The 20,530-nt window shown below is 36.7% G+C and overlaps 1 protein-coding gene across 2 annotated transcripts in view; it reads right to left on the bottom strand.

Moving 5' to 3' along the window:
* KBTBD3 (kelch repeat and BTB domain containing 3) overlaps nt 1-20,475 on the bottom strand; it is a 53,647-nt gene extending 33,172 nt beyond the window's left edge. Inside the window, exon 1 of one of the 2 annotated variants that reach the window (XM_036860642.1) lies at nt 20,223-20,475. The gene's annotated coding sequence lies outside the window, so the exon portion shown is untranslated. The remainder of the gene's footprint in view (nt 1-20,222) is intronic. The other variant, XM_036860641.1, reaches the window with a different exon arrangement.
* Between the last annotated feature and the right edge of the window lie 55 nt (nt 20,476-20,530).

Genomic DNA, 20,530 nt, shown 5'->3' with positions numbered 1-20,530 from the left:
GTTTATTCCTAGGTATACTATTCTTTTTGTTGCAGTGGTAAATGGAAGTGTTTCCTTGACTTCTCCTTCTGAATTTTCGTTGTTAGTGTATAGGAATGCAAGAGATTTCTGTGCATTAATTTTCTATCCTGCTACTTTACCAAATTCATTGATTAGCTCTAGTAGTTTTCTGGTAGCATCTTTAGGATTTCCTATGTGTAATATCATGTCATCTGCAAACAGTGACAGTTTTACTTCTTCTTTTCCAATTTGGATTCCTTTTATTTCTTTTTCTTCTCTGATTGCCATGGCTAAAACTTCCAAAACTATGTTGAATAATAGTGGTGAGAGTGGGCACCCTTGCCTTGTGCCTGATCTTAGAGGAAATGCTTTCAGTTTTTCACCGTGAGTTTTGTCATATATGGCTTTTATTATGTTGAGGTAGGTTCCCTCTATGCCCACTTTCTGGAGAGTTTTAATCATAAATGGGTGTTGAATTTTGTCAAGCTTTTTCTGCATCTATTGAGAATAGCATATGGTTTTTATCCTTCAGTTTGTTAATATGGTGTATCACATTGATTGAGTTGCATATACTGAAGAATCCTTCCATTCCTGGGATAAACCCCACTTGATAATGGTGTATGATCCTTTTAATGTGCTGTTGGATTCTGTTTGCTTGTACTCTGATGAAAATATTTGCATCTATGTTCATTAGTGATACTGGCCTGTAATTTTCTTTTTTTGTGAACATCTTGTCTGGTTTTGGTATCAGGGTGAGGGTGGCCTCATAGAATGAGTTTGGGAGTGTTCCTCCCTCTGCTACGTTTTGGAAGAGTTTGAGAAGGATGGGTGTTAGCTCTTCTCTAAATGTCTGATAGAATTCGCCTGTGAAGCCATCTGCCCCTGGGCGTTTTTTTTGTTGGTAGATTTTTAATCACAGTTTCAATTTCAGTGCTTGTGATTGGTCTGTTCATGTTTTCTATTTCTTCCTCTTTCAGTCTTGGAAGGTTGTACCTGTCAAAGAATTTGTCCATTTCTTCTAGGTTGTCCATTTTATTGGCATATAGTTGCGTGTAGTAGTCTCTCATGATCCTCTGTATTTCTGTGGTGTCAGTTGTTACTTCTCCTTTTTCATTTCTCATTCTGTTGATATGTCTTCTCCCTTTTTTCCTGATGAGTCTGGCTAAAGGTTTATCAATTTTGTTTATCTTCTCAAAGAACCAGCTTTTAGTTTTATTGATCTTTGCTATTGTTTCCTTCCTTTTTCATTTATTTCTTACCTGATCTTTACAATTCCTTTCCTTCTGCTAACTTTGGGTTTTTCTTATTCTTCTTTCTCTAATTGCTTTAGGTTTAAGGTTAGGTTGTTTATTTGAGATTTTTCTGGTTTCTTGAGGTAGGATTGTATTGCTACAAACTTCCATATTAGAACTGCTTTTGCTGCACCATATAGGTTTTGGGTTGTTGTGTTTTCATTGTCATTTGTTCCTAGGTATTTTTTGATTTCCTCTTTGATTTCTTCAGTGATCTCTTGGTTGTTTAGTAGCATATTGTTTAGCCTCATTTGTTTGTATAATTTACATTTTTTCCCTTTAATCGATATCTAGTCTCATAGCATTGTGGTCAGAAAAGATGCTTGATACAATTTCAGTTTGCTCAATGCTTGATACGATTTCAAATTTCTCAAATTTACCGATGTTTGAATTGTGACTCAAGATGTGATCTATCCTGGAGAATGTTCCGTGTGCACTTGAGAAGAAAGTGTATTCTGTTGTTTTTGGATGGAATGTCTTATAAATATCAATTAAGTCCATCTGGTCTAATGTGTCATTTAAAGCCTGTGTTTCCTTATTTATTTTGTTTGGATGATCTGTCCATTGGTGTAAGTGGGGTGGTTAAAGTCCCCTAGTATTATTGTGTTACTGTCAATTTTCCCTTTTATGGCCGTTAGCATGTGTCTTATGTATTGAGGTGCACCTATGTTAGGTACATAAACATTTATAATTGTTACATCTTCTTCTTGGATTGATCCCTTGATCACTACATAGTATCCTTACTTGTCTCTTGTAACAGTCTTTATTTTAAAGTCTGTTTGTCTGACATGAGTGTTTTTACTTCAGCTTTCTGTTGATTTCCATTTGCATGGAATATCTTTTTCCATCCCTTTACTTTCAGTCTGTATGTGTCCCTAGGTCTGAAGTGGCTGTCTTGTAGAAAGCATATATACAGGTCTTGTTTTTGTATCCACTCAGCCAGTCTGTGTCTTTTGGTTGGCGCATTTAATCCATTTACATTCAGGGTAATTATAAATATGTATGTTCCTATTAACATTTTAACTGTTTTGGGTTTGTTTTTGTAAGTTCTTTCCTTCTCTTGTGTTTCCTGCCTACAGAAGTTCCTTTATCAATTGTTGTAAAGTTGGTTTGGTGGTGCTGAATTCTCTTAAGTTTTGCTTGTCTGTAAAGCTGTTGATTTCTCCATCAAATCTGAATGAGATCCTTGATGGGTAATCTTGGTTGTAGGTTTTTCCCTTTCATCACTTTAAATATATCTTGCCACTCCCTTCTTGCCTGCAGAGTTTCTGCTGAAAGATCAGCTGTTAACCTTATGGGGATTCCATTGTATGTTATTTGATGGTTTTCCCTTGCTGCTTTTAATATTTTTTCTTTGTGTTTAATTTTTGTTAGTTTGATTAATATGTGTCTTGGCATGTTTCTCCTCGGGTTTATCTTGTATTGGACTCTCTGTACTTCCTGGACTTGACTATTTCCTTTCTCATGTTGGGGAAGTTTTCAACTATAATCTCTTCAAATATTTTCTCAGACCCTTTTTTTCGTTTTCTTCTGGGACACCTATAATTCGAATGCTGGTGCACTTAATGTTGTCCCAGACGTCTCTGAGACTGTCCTCCATTCTTTTCATTCTTTTTTCTTTATTCTGCTCTGTGGCAGTTATTTCCACCATTCTATCTTCCAGCTGTCTTATCTGCTCTTCTGCCTCATTCTGCTATTGATTCCTTCTAGAGTATTTTTCATTTCAGTCATTGTGTTCTTCATTACTGTTTGTTTGCTCTTTAGTTCTTGTAGGTCCTTGTTAAACATTTCTTGTATTTTCTCTATTCTATTTCCAAGTTTTTGGATATCTTCACTATCATTACTCTGATTTCTTTTTCAGGTATTCTGCCTATTTCCTCTTCATTTATTTGGTCCTGTGGGGTTTTACCTTGCTCTTTTGCCTGTAAGATATTTCTGTCTTCTCATTTTGTTTAATTTACAGTATTTGAAGTCTCCTTTCCCTAGGCTGCAGGGTCATAGCTCCTCTTGCTTCTGTTCTCTGTGCCTTGGTAGGGTTGGTCCATTTTCTTGTGTAGGGTTTCTGATGGGAGGGACTGGTGCTTGCGTTCTGGTGGGTAGAGCTGAGTCTTTTCCCTCTGATGAGTAGGGCCGTGTCGGTGTGTTTTGGGGTGTCTGTGAGCTTAGTATGACTTTAGGTCATCTGTGTGCTGATGGGTGGGTTTGTGTTCCTGTCTTGTTTGTTGTTTGGTATGAGGCATCCAGCACTGGGAGCTGCTGGCAGTTGGGTGGAGCTGGGTCTTGGATTCAGATAGAGCCCTTTGTGAGAGCTCTTGGCGATGAATCTTCCCTGGGGCTGGGAATTCTCTAGTGGTCCAATATCCTGGAGTCAGTTCTCCCACTCCAGAGCCTCAGGACCGACTTCTGGTCAAGGGATCAAGACCCCGCAAGTGGCTCGTCCCAGCAATAAACTGGATTAAAAAAAAAAACTAACAAAATCCCAGACAAACGGTAGAAAATAAAATTAAAGAAGCATAAACAGAAACAAAGAAACACACACACACAGAAAAGAAACAAAAACAGAACCAAATGAATCAAATAGCAAGAGAACATCCAGACAAACAAAAGAACCCAAGAACGAAATCAAACAATTAAGAAGAAAGCTGACAAAAACCCCAAATCCAAAAATCAAAACCAAAGCAGAGTGCCAACTGAACAATGAGGCAGAAAAACAATACAAACTGACCAAAACGGTATTAAAAAAAAGAGAGAGAAAGGGGAAAGACGACAGAACAACAAAAAAAGCAATGTAGAAACAGAAATATAAAAAAAAAATAGAAAATATATTAAAGAAAAAATAAAAGACAAACAAAACCCTGAAGAAATGGTAAAAACAAAACCAAAAAAAAAAAAAACAGAAACAAGGAAACACGTAAAAGAAACGAAAACAGAGCCAAATAAAACAAAGAGCAAGAGAACAATGAAACAAATAGAAGAACTCAAAAATGGAATCAAATTAGGATTGAAACTAAAAGAAACACATAACCGAAAAACAAAACCAAAGCAGTGTGCCAAGTGAAGAATAAAGCAAGGAAACAGAAAAAACCGATAAATATGATTTAAAATAATAATAATAAAATAAAATAAAAAGGGAAACAACCCAGGACAACAGAAAGACAAAGCATAAATAGAAATATTAAAAATATACATTAAAGAAAAAGAGAAAGAAAAAATAAGGGAAAAGAACACAGAAAAACAGAAAAGTAAAAACAAAAATGTATAAAAAAAATATATAAAGATATGTTATAGAACACAGAGATCCCAAAACACTAAAAAAACTAAAACAAAAGAAAAGAAAAAGAAACAAACAAAAAAAAGCTAAAACCAACAACAGAATGAATCAAGACAATAAAATTAATAGTAATAATTATGTTTCCCTGGGGTCTCCAGTGTAAGTGTCCTTGCACACACCGTGAGCCACAGCCCACCTCTGCCTCCCCAGGAGGCTCTCCCTTGCTTCTGGGCTGGCCTCTGAACCTGCTGTAGGCCCTGTGGGGACCACTCAAACTCTGATCTGGCCCAATTCCTGCGTGTGCTTTCCCCCAGAAGCCACAGCTGCCAGAGCTAGACCGTTTTCATTTGTGGGAACACTCATTGTCTACTCAGATACTCCATAGATGCAAGGTCTACATAACTGATCCTAGGGATTTAATCTGTAGCTTATACAGCCGATAGAAAGATTTTCGATATTCTTCCTTAGTCACCCTGTCCCTGGGATTCAGCTTTGGTTTTATCCTCACCTCGGCATGTGTTCCACCCACAGGAGTCTGGTCCTGAGGCTGCCTTGGAACTCTTGGGTCTGCCCCTGTGAGGACCGGGTGCAGAGGTGGTATGACTGCTTGGATTGCAGGAATCCCGGCAGGACCAAATGCACAGGGAAGCTGGCAGCCAAGGGCGCAAGAGATATGGCCCTAGTGAGGGCCTTTTCTGGCACCTGGCGTAAGGCACATGGGGGCCAGCCGTGACCAGGGTTTTTCTGGCACCTGGCAGCAGGCATGCGATGGCCAGCCCTGAGAGGGCTTTTTATTATTGTCCTGCAGGCGGCACCTGAGGGCCAGCTCTAAGGGGGCTTTTTTTTATTGCTTGGCAGCTGGAAAACAAGAGGTAGCCTTAAGCAAGCTTCTTTTATTGTCCGTTGGCAGGCACCAGCGTGTGGGGAGAGAGAGGTTACAATAGTGGCTCTTCCCCCTGTGTGTGACTCAGCAATAGCGCCCTGTGTCCATGGCAGTCCAGTCTTCCTCCATAGTCATTCCCTGCTGCAGATTTCCTCTCTCTTGTTCCCTCAGTCCATCTCCCCACAGACAACAGCAGTTCTCGCTCTGGGCCTGTTCTCCAATCCCCACGCACCAGCTCCCAGCCCCCTTGCACACCTGTGAACACAAGTTCCAGTCCGGGGCATGTAGGGCTAAGATACGGACCGCCAGTGTATTTCTCACTCTGTCCCATCTGCCGCAGATTGGCTGCTTCACCCTCTTCCAACAGCCTCAAATACTTCCCTTCCATCCCAATCAATTTCCCCATCGTAGAGGGGGTTTCCCCAAATTCGGGACTCTCTCCTCTGCTTCAGCTCCCCCACCCCGGGGTTCAGGTCCCGTCCACTTCCTCTCCTCCTTCTCTCTACTTTTTTTCCATCCTACCCAGTTATGCAGGAATCTTTATAGTCGTTTCTGGTGTCCAAGGTCTTCTGCTAGTTTTCAGCCAGTGTTCTGAGAATTACTGCACCTATAGATGTATTCCTGATGCATCCTGTGGAGAGAGATGAACTCCAGGTCCACCTACTCCTCCACCACCTTAAATCTCCACCTTGCTGGCTTTGATGCCTGCTTTGCTGCTGCTGCTGGCCCAAGCGGGGAAGCTAATTCCTAGCTCTACCTATTACTGAGCACAATCCCAGCCCCACTTACCTGGAAACCTGGCCAGAGCATCCAGGAAACAGAGCAGTTCAGCAGCACTTGAAGAGCACCAAGCCAGTGACTCTGTTCATCTGCAGAGCCCAGCTAGTAAACCTCTCTAACCAAGGAACTTTGTGCACAGTTTTGTCTGATTCAGGTCCTTGGCCAGCAAGCCATACCAGCTGTGAATGCTGTTACACAGCCCCCAAGTTGGGAAGCAAATTGAGAGCCTGGCCTAGGGCTGAATACAGCTTCCATGCCTGCCCAACCAGAAAAACTAATCAAAACACTCAGGACGCTGCGTAGCCCAACCTACCACCCTGCTTACAACAGCAATGGAGCAGAGAGCTGAGCCAACATGGCACCATCAAAGGAAAGTAATAAAGCTCCAATAACTGACCCTAAAGAAATGGAGATCTCTGAATTGTGTGCAAAGATTTCAGAATAATCCCTTCAAAGAAGTTTAGTGAGCTTTACAGACAATTAAACAAAATGAGAAAAATAGTGCATGAGCAAAATAAGAAGTTCAACCAAAAAATAAATGCCATTAAAGAAAACCCAGAAATCCTAGAGTTGAAGAACACAATGACTGATCTGAAGAATTCAATGGAGAGCTTTAACATCAGACTTGGTCAAGCAGAAGAAGGAATCAATGAACTAGAAGATAAGGCATTTAAAATTATCCAGTTGGAGGAGAAAAAAAAATGCAAAAGAGTGAAAAAAACCTATGAGAGCCACAGGACACCATCAAAAGAATAATATTTGCATTATGAGAATCCTAGAAGAAGAAAAAAGGACAGAAAATATTTTTAAAGCAAGAATGGCTGAAAACTGTACAAACCTGGGGAGAGAAATGGACATCCACAGTCGCGAGACCCAAAGGATACCAAACAGATTGTACCCCAAAAGAGCTACCGAGACACATTGTAATTACATTGTCAAAAGTCAGGCAAGAAAGAATTTTAACAGGAGCAGAAGAGCAACACATCATATACAAGGGACCACCCCCATAGACTACAGGCAGATTTCTCAACAGAAACTTTGTAGCCCTGGAGAGAATGGGGTGATGTATTCAAAATATTGAAAGAAAAAAAGCCTGTCAATTAAGAATACTGTAACTGGCAAAGCAGTCTTTCAGAAATGAATGAGATAAAGACTTTCCCGAACAAAAACTGAGGGAGTTCATCACCACTATATCTGCCTTAAAAGAAATACTAAAGGGGGTTCTTCAAGCAGAAATGAAAGGACGCTAATTCACATCATAAAAAAACATGAATGTAAGTGTAAAACTAACTAGCAATGGTAAACATACAAAGTGAGATTCTCTAATATTGTAATGGTGATACATAATTCACTTATAACTCTAAAAGTTAAAAAATAAACATAAAGAAGTAATCATAACTACAATAATGTATTTGATGCACAATATAAAATATATTAACTAAAACATTAATAACTTAAAATGGAAAAGGGGGAGAAGTAAAAATGTAAAGTTTATGTATGCTATCAAAATGATGTTATCAGATTAAAATAGGATGTTAAAAACATGAGAAATTTTATGTAAGCCTCATGGTAAACAGAAAGAAAAAAACCTATAGCAGTTATACAAACAATTATGATAAAGGAGTCAAAGAATACCACTACAAAAAGTCATCAAGTCACAAAGAAGACAGAAAGGTAAAAAACTAAGTCCGAACACTATTAACAAAATGGTAATAAAAGTCTTTACTATTAATAATTACTTTAAATGTGAATGGATTAAATTCATCAATCAAAAGACACAGAATGAATGAATGGATTAAAAAAAAAAAATCCAACCGTAAGCTGACTACAAAAGATTCACTTTAGTTTTAAAGACACACATAGACTGAGAGTGAAGGAATGGGTAAAGCTATTTTAAGCAAATGGTATTCAAAAGAAAGCAGGGATAGCTGTATTTGTATCAGACAAAAGAGACGTTTAGCTAAAAATGGTCAAAAGAGACAAAGGGCATTATATAATGAAAATGGGGTCAATCCATCAAGAAGATATAACAGTTGTAAATATTTATGCAACCAACATCAGAGTATCTAAATATATATTTAAAAAAATACTAACAGAATTAACAGGAGAAATAAATAGGAATACAGTAATAGTTGGGGACCTTAACACCCACTCTCAACAATGGACAGATCACCCAGAAAATCAATAAAGAAACAGCATATTTGAACAACATTATAGACCAAATGAACCTCATAGACATATACAAACATTCCATCCAGCAACAGCAGAATACTCATTCTTACCAAGTGTCCACAGAACATTTTCTAGGCTAGAATATATGTTAGGCCACAAAATAAGTCTCAGCAAATTTAAGAAGACTGAAATCACACCAAGTATGTTTCCTGGCCACAATCATATGAAACTATAAATCAGTATCAGGAGGAAACCTTGATAATTGGCAAATACATGGAAATTAAACAACACACTCCTGAACAACCAATGTATCAGAGAAAAAATTAAAAAGAAAATTTAAAAAGTATCTTGAGACAAGTGAAAATGGAAATACAACATACCAAACCTTATGAGGTGGAGCAAAAACAGTTCTAAGAGGTAAGTTTATAGCAATATATACATATATCAAGAAAAAAGAAAGACTTCAAATAAACAACCTAATTTTATATTTCAAGGAACTAGAAAAATAAAATAAGCCCAAACTTAGCAGAAGTAAGGAAATAATAAAGATTAGAACAGAAATGAATAAATAGAAAACAGGATGACAAAACTAAGAGTTGGTTCTTTGAAAAAAATATACAAAATTGACAAGCCTTTACTTTGACTAACCCAGGGGGAGGGGAGAGAGACAGAGGGAGAGACAGAGACAGAAGGAGACAAAGAGATTAAGAGCCTAAATAAATAAAAGTATAAGTAAAAGAAGAGACATTACAATTGATGCCACAGAAATACAAAGGATCCTAAGAAATTACCATGAATAATTCTATGCCAACTAACTGGACAACCCAGAAGAAATGGATAAATTCCTGGAAACATACACCCACCAAGTCTGAATCATGAAAAAATAGAAAATCTGAATAGTCCAATTTCTCTAAGATTAAATCAGTAATCAAAAGAAAATTCCCAATGATAAGTCCAGAACCAGATGGATTCATGGGTGAAAGTTACCAAACACTTGAAGAAGAATTAAAGCCAATTTTTCTCAAACTCTTCCAAAAAAAATGAAGAGGAGGGAATACTCCTGAACACATTTCACGAGACCAACATGACTGTGGTAACAAAGCCAAATAAGGCCACTGCAAAAAAAAAACACCAAAAACTATAGACCAACATCCCTGATGAATACAGATGCAAAAATTCTCAACAAAATACTAGCAAACCAAATTCAACAGCACAATAAAAAGATCATATCCCATGATTCATCCCTGGGATGCAAGAATGGTTTAACATATGCAAACCAATAAATGTGATTCATCACATTAATAGTCAGATTAAAATCATATGATCATCTCAGTAGATGCAGAAAACGCATTTGAAAAATTAACACCCATTCACGGTAAAAATTCTCAATGAACTGGGCATAGAAGGAAAGTACCTCATCATAATAAAGGCCATATATGACAAGCCCACAGCTAACAATATACTCAGTGGTGAAAGGCTGAAAAGCTTTTCCTCTAATGTCACTACCAGGATAAGGGTACCCACTCTCACATAGTACTGGAAGTTCTAGCCAGAGTAATCAGGTAAGAAAAACAAATAAAAGGCATCAGATTCAGAAAGGAAGAAGTAAAATTGTCTTTGTTTGCAGATGACATGATTTTATATATAGAAAATTCTAAAGACTCCACCAAGAAATGTTAGCACTAATCAATTCAGTAAAGTTACAGGACACAACATCAACATACAAAAATCAGCAGACTTCTACATGCTAACAACAAATTAACTAAGAAGTAAATACAGAAAACAACCCATTTCCAACAGCATCAATAACAATAAAATACTTCGGAGTCAATTTAACCAAGTAGGTGAAAGACTTACACACTGAAAACTACGAGACACTAATGAAAGAAACTGAAGAAGACACAAATAAATGGAAAGACAACCCACGTTCATGGATTGGAAGAATTAATATTATTAAAATGTCTGTTCTACACAAAGCCATCTATAGATTCAATACAATCCCTATCAAGATTCCCAAGGCATTTCTCACAAAAATAGAAAAAAAAAAATCCTACAATTCATATGGAACTACCATAGATGCCAAATAGCCAAAACAATCCTGAGAAAGAGCAAAGCTTCCTGATTTTAAACTCTATTACAAAGCTATAGTAATCAAAACAGTTTTGTACTGGCACAAAAACAGACACATAGACTAGTGGGAAAGAAACAAGAGCCCAAAAGTAGACTCACAAACATATACATTCAACTAATGTTTGACAAGGAAGCTACAAACTCAATGGTAAAAAGACAGTTTCTTCAATAAATGGTGTTGGGAAAAATGTATATTCATGCGCAAAAGAATGAGACTAGATCCCTATTTCACAATATCCACAAAAATTAACTCAAAATTGATTAAAGACTTAAATGTAAAACCTGATACCATAAAACTCTCAAAAGAAAAATAGAGAATAAGCTCCTTGACATTGGTAATAGCAATGATTTTTTGGACATGACACCTAAAACATAAGCAACAAAAACAAAAATAAACAAGTGGGACTACAGCAAACTTATAAGCTTCTGTACACTAAATGAAACAATCAACAAAATGAAAAGGCAACCTATAGAATGGGAGAAAATACTCTGAAATACTCTGAAACCACACATCTGATAAAGTGTCAATTTCCAAAATGTATAACAAACTCAAAAAAACTCCAAATAATACAACTAAAAGTGGGCAAAGGACTCAAACAGACATATTTTCAAAAAAGATATTCAAATGGCCAACAGGTACATGAAAAGGTACTCAACATCACCAGTCAACAAGGAAATGCTAATCAAAACCCCAATATATCACCTCACAATTGTCAGCATGGCTACTATCAAAAACACAAGCAATAACAAGTGCTGTTGGGGATGTGGAGAAAAGAAAACTTTGTATACATTTGTTGTGAATGTAAATTGGTATAGACAATATAGAAAATAGTATGCAGGTTCCTCAAAAACTTAAAGATAGAAGTACCATATGATCCAGCAATTCAACTTCTGGGTATACATCCAACAGAAATCAAATCACTATCCTGAACAGATATCTGTACCCCCATTTCACTGCAGCATTATTTACAATAGCCAAGACACGGAAACAACTTAAACGTCCATGGGTAAATGAATGGATAAAGAAAATATGATACACACACACACACACACACACACACACACACACACAGAGGAAAATTATTCAGTCATAAAAAAGAAGGAATCTTGCCAGTTGTGACAACATGTATTGACCTTGAGGGCATTATGCTAAGTCAGACAGAGAAAGACAAATACTGTAAGATGTCAACTTATATGTGGGATCTAAAAACCCAAAGTCATAGAAACATAGAACAAATTGGTGTTAGCCAGAGGTGCGGGTGTGTGTGTGGAGGGAGAACTGGGTAAATGGGGTCAAAATGTACAAATTTCCAGTTATAAGATAAATAAGTTCTGTAAATGTAACATTCAGCATGATGACTATAGTTAACAATATTGTATTGAATATTTGAAAGTTGCTAAGAGAGTAGACCTTACAAGTTCAAATCAGAAAAAAACTGTAAGTGTAGGTGATGGATGTTAACTAAACTTATTGTGGTAATCATTTAGCAATACATACATATATCAAATCATGTACACCAAAAATACAATGTTATATATCAATTATATCTCAATAAAACTGGAGGGTGGGGAGCTAAACATATAACATACTACCCAATAATCATAGACCTGGGCATTTATCCTAGAGAAACAAAAACTTATGTGGGCTTAAAAACCTGTACATAACTTTTCATAGCAGTTTTATTTATATAGTCAAAAACTGGAAACAACCAAAATGTTGCTCAATAAATGAATGAGTATACAGACTGTGGTACATCCTTACCATGAAGTATAACTCACCATTAAAAAGGAACAAACTACTATATACACAACAGCTTAGATGGATTACAAGGACATTATCATGAGTGAAAAAACTCAATCTCAAAAGGTCACATATTGTTTGATTCCATTTCTATAATATTCTTGAAATGACAAAATTATAGACATGAAAAAGAAAGTAGTGGTTTCCAGGGATTGAGAACTTTGTTGTGGGGAGTTGGGGGAGGTGGATATGCACAAAGGAGACTTGACTATGGCAACAGTTACAGGACTCTACACAGGTGATAAAACGACATGGAATTATATACACACTGTATCAATGTTAAATTCCTGGTTTTGAATTTGGACAAAAATTACGTAAGATAGAACCACTGGGGACATTGGGTGAAGGATACATGTGATCTCTCTGTACTATTTTTGTAACTTCCTGTATATCTGTAATTATTTCAAAAGAAAAATTAAAAGAAAAAGACAAAGATATATAAATTCAAATCAGAAACTACTTTGACATTACAGTTTTGTTCTTGTTCAAAACACTTAGAACATTCAAAGAAAATTTCCTTTTATTTTTGGTGGTTCCTCAGTTTTTAAAAATAAGTTGAATGTAAAACAAAACAGCTAAAAGGTATCCAAACCTGAGACTTTCAAAAGGATAAAAACTATATTTCTTCATAGTGGCATAGGTCTTGAGAACATCAACTAAAAAAACTCAACCACAAATTTTTTATATTAAGTTCATTGTCATTAAAAATATGAATGTAATTTGGATCTGTGTTGGATTAAGTCAATTATTCAGTCTCACTGTTCATGAATAAGAATTAAACGCAATGATATAAAGTATAAAGAAATTCTTACTTCTACAAAGATAGTCACAAAAAGCAAACTTTACTAGAAATTTTCAAGTATTCTCAAATATACTAGGATCATACACAGCTATTCACTTTTATAAAAGTTGTTAAAAGATAAAGTCTGCCGTGTATACTCTACACAGAATGACAAATCCAAGAAGCTGAAACTTTCATTTCTTAAAATGGGTTTGAGTAAGTCTGTACTTTTATATTTTGCAAATGGCAAAGAACCTGAGATTGAGAGCTGAAGGAACAGATGATCCAGCACTTAGTAGTGACCCCTATTGAGGCTCTTTAAGGCTTTGGCTTCCTCATCTGCAAAGTGGAAACGTCAATTACATCGCACTGTTGTGATGCTTAAATGATACTGATGTTAAATTAACGTTGCCAAATGGTATATAAAATATTAATGGTTAAAATCAGTAAAAACATATATTTTGCCAATAACATTATTAATTGTTAAACAATTCTTAAATCTTGGTAAAAGATCTGTAAGGCAATTTTTTCCCTCCAGAATATTCTGTAAATTCAACATTATATTTCATTAATTTTAAGACACATTCTTTCACACTTAATATATCTGAAATTGATAGATAGGTATCTTATAATCACTTTAGTTAAATAACACTCATAACATATTTGTCATTACATGTGTATGTGCATCAAAATATGAAGGATGTATATCAGTGTCTTTGAAGAAAACCCTATAGATAAAAATGGACACTTATTTAAGAAATGATACATCATTAATGTTCCTGATAACAGAGAACAATATTATGTAGAAAAACATGGACACTGAGATGCTGAGTTGAAGGTGAATTAGAAGAGTTAGACTCTGAATGTGAGCATCTCAGCTAATTGATTTTACTTACTTTTTTTTAATGTGTGTACAAGGTTGATATGATTTTTTTTTAAAAAGGGCTTTCCATAAGTACGAAAAATTCCAAGTCATGAAAAGCTGTGTCATTTTATAAGAATGCATCTCAGCTTCAACAAAATACCTTCCTGCCGAAAACAATGAACCAATTTTCAAAACTATTCTCTTGTTTTTTCTTTTAATGTGTTCCATTAAAATTTGATTTAAAAAAATTATTCAATAAAAGTATAAGAATCAAGTCTGAGAACCAAGTCTTTGATACTAAGTAATGACAAAAGAGCATATGCAACTTGATAGAAGTGGAATATTAAACTAAAGCTGTGCTGTGACTGACGTGGGCTTTGATTTCATTGGGTCTTCCACTGATATTAGTTTGGTCACTGATGTTTCAATATAGAGCATGTTTTCTGGCCTATTCTATTCAATATTTATTACAGAGTGCTAACTATATGCCAGGTACTGAATTAGGCACTAGAGAGAGCATGGATAATAAAGGCAGACATGATCCCTCCTTTCCTGATGTTTAGTATCTAGAAAAGAAGACTGTCAAATTATAAACTGCAATAAATACTGTGAAGAAACAACTGGGAAATAGATATAAAAATGAACAGTGGGTGGTATTCAACTTCAGATACTGACAATGTTAACAGCGAACACTTATGTAGTGCTTACTCTGTGCCAGGCTCTGTACCACATGCTTTACACACTCTTTAATTTTCAAAACAACTACTATAAAATAGATAATACTATATTCCCTATTTTATAGACAGGGAAAATGAGGCTTAAGATATCTGAAATTGATAGATAGATACCTTACAATCACTTTTGACAGGCAGCAATCATGACATATTTGCCATTACATGTGTATGTGAATTAAAATGTGAAGAATGAGTTTTCAGTATCTTGGAACAAAACACTAAAGATAATAATGGATAGCAAGTAATCAAGGAGATGGGATGTAAACCCAGACACTCTGGCTCCAGAGCCCATGCTCTCATCCACTACAATATTAGGAAGAGCCTTTCTGAGAAGGTGTCATTTAAGCTGACACCCGAATGATGACAAGGTAAGGGGCTGGTGAGAGAAATCACGTATAAAGCCCAAAAGTGGGAAAGGGTCCTTCAGTTTTAGGATATGAGAGAAGGCCAGCATTGCTGGAGTATAGTTAATGAGAGCAAGAATCTTGGGGAAATAGGGTTACAGAAGGTTGGTGCTACCTCATGCAGGATCCTATAGGCCACAAGGAACTGGAATTTTGTTCTAAGTGCAACTGGAATTATGGAAGACTGAACTAGACAGTGACATGATTTGATTTATTTTTTTAAATAATCTTTCTGGTTGATGTGTGAATAATGAATTGACAGAAGGTAAGATAAATAGAGTCCAAGTCATTCATTTATTCAACAAATAATAGAAAATTTATGAAGTAACTATTACTGTAGTAAGCACTATTCCAGATATTGGGCATACAGTCAAAAACAATAGAGACAAGGTCCTCCACTCTGGAGTACACTTTAGAGTGGTGAACACAACTACAAACTCCTACATCCACAATTTCTCCCACTCCATTGAACATTTTCGATCAGTGTACAAATTTTAGTATCTCCCATCTTTAAACAAATATCAAACAAAAATCTATCCTTTGACCTTTTACTCTCCTCTAGCTACCATCCTATTTTTTCACTCCCAGAAAAACTTCTTTAAAGAACTGTCTGCAGTAACTTTGCCACCAGTTATCATCGCAACCTACTACAATCAAGTTCGTCTTTTTCACTCTATTAAAATTGTTCATATCACTGGAACAAAAATTTTTTTAACTTGCATGGAATACAAAAGACCCCAAATAGCCAAAACAATCTTGAGAAAGAAGAATGGAGCTGGAGGAATCACATGCCCTGACTTCAGACTGTATTACAAAGCTACAGTAATCAAAACAGTATGGTACTGGCACAAAAACAGACACATAGATAAATGGGACAGGTTTGAAAGACCAGAAATAAACCCATACACTCAAAGTCAATCAATCTACGATGAAGGAGGCAAGAATGCACAGTGGAGAAGAGACAGTCTCTTCAATAAGTGGTGCTAAGAAAACTGTACAGCTATATGTAAAAGAATAAAATTAGAACATTCTCTGACACCATATGCAAAAATAAAGTCAAAATGGATTAAAGACCTAAATGCAAAACTCCGAGAGGAAAACATAGGCAGAACACTCTTTGACATAAATCACAGAAATATTTTTTTGGATCTCTCCCCTAGAGTAATGGAAACAAAAGCAAAAATAAACAAATGGGATCTAATTAAACTTAAAAGCTTTTGCACAGCAAAAGAAACCATAAAAAAAACAAAAAGACAACCTACAGAATGGGAGAAAATATTTGTAAACAATGCAAACAAACAAGTGCTTAATTTCCAAAATATACAAACAGCTTATACAACACAATATCAAAAAAAACCAAACATAAAATAGGCAGAAAACCTAAATAGACATTTCTCCAAAGAAGACATACAGATGGCCAATAGGCACATGAAAAGATGTTCAACATCACTAGTTATTAGAGAAATGCAAATCAAAACACCTGTCAGAATGGCCATCATCAAAAAATCTACAAATAATAAATGCTAGAGAGGGTGTGGAGAAAAGGGAATCCTTCTACACTGTTGGTGGCAATATAAACTGGTGCAGCCACTATGGAGAACAGTGTGACGGTTCCTTCAAAAACTATAAATAGAATCACCATATGATCTAGCAATCCCACTCCTGGGCATATATCCAGGAAAGACAAAAACCCTAATTAGAAGAGATACATGCACCCTTATGTTCACAGCAGCACTATTTACAATAGCCAAGACATGGAAGCAACCTAACTGTCCACTGGCAGATGAATGGATAAAGAAGATGTAGTGTGTGTGTGTGTGTGTGTGTGTGTGTGTGTGTGTGTGTGTGTGTATATATATATACATATACATACATATATATATATATAATGGAATATTACTGAGCCATAAAAAAGAATGAAATAATGCCATTTGGAGCAACATGGATGGACCTAGAGATTATCATCTAAGTGAAGTAAGTCAGACACAGAAAGATAAATATCATATGATACCACTTATACGTTGAATCTAAAAAATGATACAAATGAACTTATTTAAAAAACATAAATAGGCTCACAGACATGGAAAACAAACTGATGGTTACCAAAAGGGAAAGGGGGGGAGAGATAAATTGAGAATTTGGGATTAAAATATACACACTGCTATATATATACAATAAACAACAAGGGCTTACCGTATAGCACAGGGAGTTGTATTCAATGTCTTGTTTGAAAAAGAATATATATATATATATATATATATATATATATAACTGAATCACTTTGCTGTACACCTGAAACTTTATAAATCAACTATACTTCAATAAAATAAATGAATAAATAAAATAATCTAAGAAAAATGAAAATAAATAAAATTGCTCATGTCAATGTCACCACACTACCATCTTATAGTCAAATGCTAACTTCACTCCCCTCATCTTATTAACCTCTCAGAAGTATTCACACTGTTAACTAGTTCCCCATTCTTTTCTGTGCCACAACACTTTTCAAGTTTCTTATCTCCTTCTCAGTCTAATTAAGGAGGCCTATAGCACTATGATTAAGAGAATGGACTTCTAGACTTAGCTCTGAAGACAGGTTGTTTCACGAGTGCTTATGGCATGGAGGACAGACATAGCAAGAGAATGTTTCCCTTTCTTGAGCAAGATAGAAAACTAATTAGTATTTCAGGTGAGAAATATGGTGGTTTAGACTAGAGACTGGAGATGGAGAGAAATAGATTTTAGCTCTATTTTAGTAGTAGAACCAATAGAACTTTGGGATAGAAGGGATACAGAAATTAAAAGAAAAGGGGAAATCAAGGTATTGCAATAGAATAAAAAGCTAATGAACATTACCTTAAAAAATCACCAAATCTTAGAGATAATCTCACTTGATGCTTTTCCATTGAAACTGATACCTGGAAGAGGTTATGTGATTTACCCAAAGTCACATAGATAATTGGTGATAGAACTGAAACTAGAGCACAAGTCCCTCAGAATCCTAAGAAGCCACAGATCAGGATCTGGAAAGATGACTACTACAAGCTTGCTGAGCTATCACTTTAGTGCTTTTTCCCCCTAACCAATGCAATAAAAAATACTATAATACATTTTTGGGTTTATTGAATATAGTTAGGCAAGCTATTAACTGCACACTTTATACTGCCTTAAGAAAAAAGGGAAGGAAGTAGACAGAATATAAATATCAGTATTAGCTCATGAAGAGTAAAATCTATTCTAAAAGTTCATCAAAAACATTTGCTGAAGTATACTATTTGTAAAAGGCAAGGTACACATGAACTCCCCCTTGAGCAGTTACATTCTAATTTGCAAGATAACACACATATAAATAATTCAGGCCAATAAGGCAGTACTAGAATAACTGCCAAATGAATTATATAGACAATATATATATTTTTACGTACTCTGTGGTAGTCCTTTAGAAAAAGTAAGGCTTGAGCTAAGCCCTGATGGACAAGTAAGAATTTAAAAAGTAGATAGGGAAGAGGATTAAACAAACCTATAAAGAGTGTCCACTAGGGTACTAGGCTCAGGGCTGGGGGATAAGGAGTGGGAAGAGTGAGATTTTTATACATGTTCTGTGGAGACATTCTCTTTGGTATGACATTTGAGCTGAGACCTGAATGACAAAGAGGAACAAGGAATGTGCTGATGGGAGGAGAAGAGAACATTCTGAGTAGAGAAAACAAGTACAAATAACCACTACATTACCTACCTTTATTAGGTTCTATAGATTGATTACACAGAGCTTAGCTGAAAGGTAAAAGAGTGGACCATAAGTTCCTAAACCTGAGTTTAAATAATTCCACAAATTCTCTTTCTCATCTGTTTCTCCATCAGTAAAAATTACTGCATAGAAGAGCATGGGATATAATGGACATAGAAGTGTTTTTAGAAATAGAAAAGTAAATATACCAAAATTGTAAAAGTCAGTTCAAAGAGACAAGAATGGAAAAGTGTTAATATGGTGCTTAGATACATAAAGTTAAAAGTGGACAAATGACTTACAATCATTGCTGGTATGGGTAATAGTACTTTATACTTTATATATCTTTACTTTTCTCTTACTGTAGTTTTTTGTACATGTTTTATCTTCTTTGCCAGATTGTAAGCAGATACAGCACCTGACACATAGTATTAGCAAAACTGATGTATGAAGCTAGTACTTCATTTTACAGCCCTTTGAGGATTTGTGTTTGTGTGTGTTCAAGATCCCATTTACTTGCAAATGATTGGAGGGGAATGATGGTATCATGAAAAGTTAACAGAAGCAAATATAGATGAAAACAGAATAAAACCTATCTTAAAGATGATGGAAATAAGAAGCAGGTAACTGTGTTAATTACTACTGCCGGCTTTTAGTTAACGTTCCCTGGCAGCCAAAGGAAGAAGGGAATTGGCTGAATCCCAGTGTCGCATTTAATCTACCACAAAGTTAGGCATTTAAATTCATCTACAGAGATGAACTTTTCCCTGGACTAAAACCCGCAAGGATCTTTGATCACAAGCAAATAACTGAGCAAAGGCACAGAGTTAATTATGAAGGGCTCCTGAAATTATGCAACTTGGTTCTGTTGCTTTCAGAGCAAAGACCTCTGATAACAATGGGACCACCGGTACCTCAACAACAGAATCCTCAGTTTTCTCCCTAGGGCTCTGGCCCAGGCTTGGCAGCCACAAAAACCGCACCTGGGTCACTTTATGGCCTCAACACAGTTAGCTGCTTGGTAGCAGCCTTGGAGTCAGGCAGGGTCCGCGCCCTGCACTGGAGGCAATGCAGAGTCTTTGCCCCAGCCTTAGAAGGCAGGTTTCAGGGTGGGATGCTAGGGTTGGAGTGTCTAGATGAGTTTCGGCCTAAGGGGACGGGGGAGGAAGGCAACTCAGGGCCGCGGGAAACACAACTCTTAAGGGCACCATGCAGTCCCCTTCCTGCCTCAGAAACCTCTCCCGCCCTGGAACACGAAGGAGCGGCATTGATAGCCGAAGCCAAGAAAATTCTCTTCTCTGTGGATAATAGGGGCCCATCCTGGTCCCCAGGAATAAGACGCTACCATCCCACTCCTCCCTCACAGCTTAGAAATCACCCACCTGGAACTGCAGTCTCCGAAGTCTCCACCCCAGTCTCTGCCTCCACAGGCCTGATTGCGATTGGCTTGCACCTCTGTCCCGTTATCTCTTCTCCAAGTGTGAGTGGCGTTCTATACGCTCCTGGCCTTTGTCCCTCCCTTCGCTCGCCTCCGAAGCCCCGCCCCACGTGACGGTCACGCGTTGCCGCAAAGCGCAGAGGAGGGTCTCCACTTCCGCTCCCGGGGGAGGAGGTGGCAGAGTCGGTGGCGGGGAAGTGAGGGCTCTCGGTGAGCAACGTGCAGTTGACGTAGCGCGACGCTCCGCCCCCT

The sequence above is a fragment of the Balaenoptera musculus genome, chromosome 8, assembly GCF_009873245.2.
Source record: "Balaenoptera musculus isolate JJ_BM4_2016_0621 chromosome 8, mBalMus1.pri.v3, whole genome shotgun sequence".
Lineage (NCBI taxonomy): Eukaryota > Metazoa > Chordata > Mammalia > Artiodactyla > Balaenopteridae > Balaenoptera > Balaenoptera musculus.
Note: the sequence above shows the minus strand (reverse complement) of the source record. Positions and strands in the feature narration are given on the sequence as shown.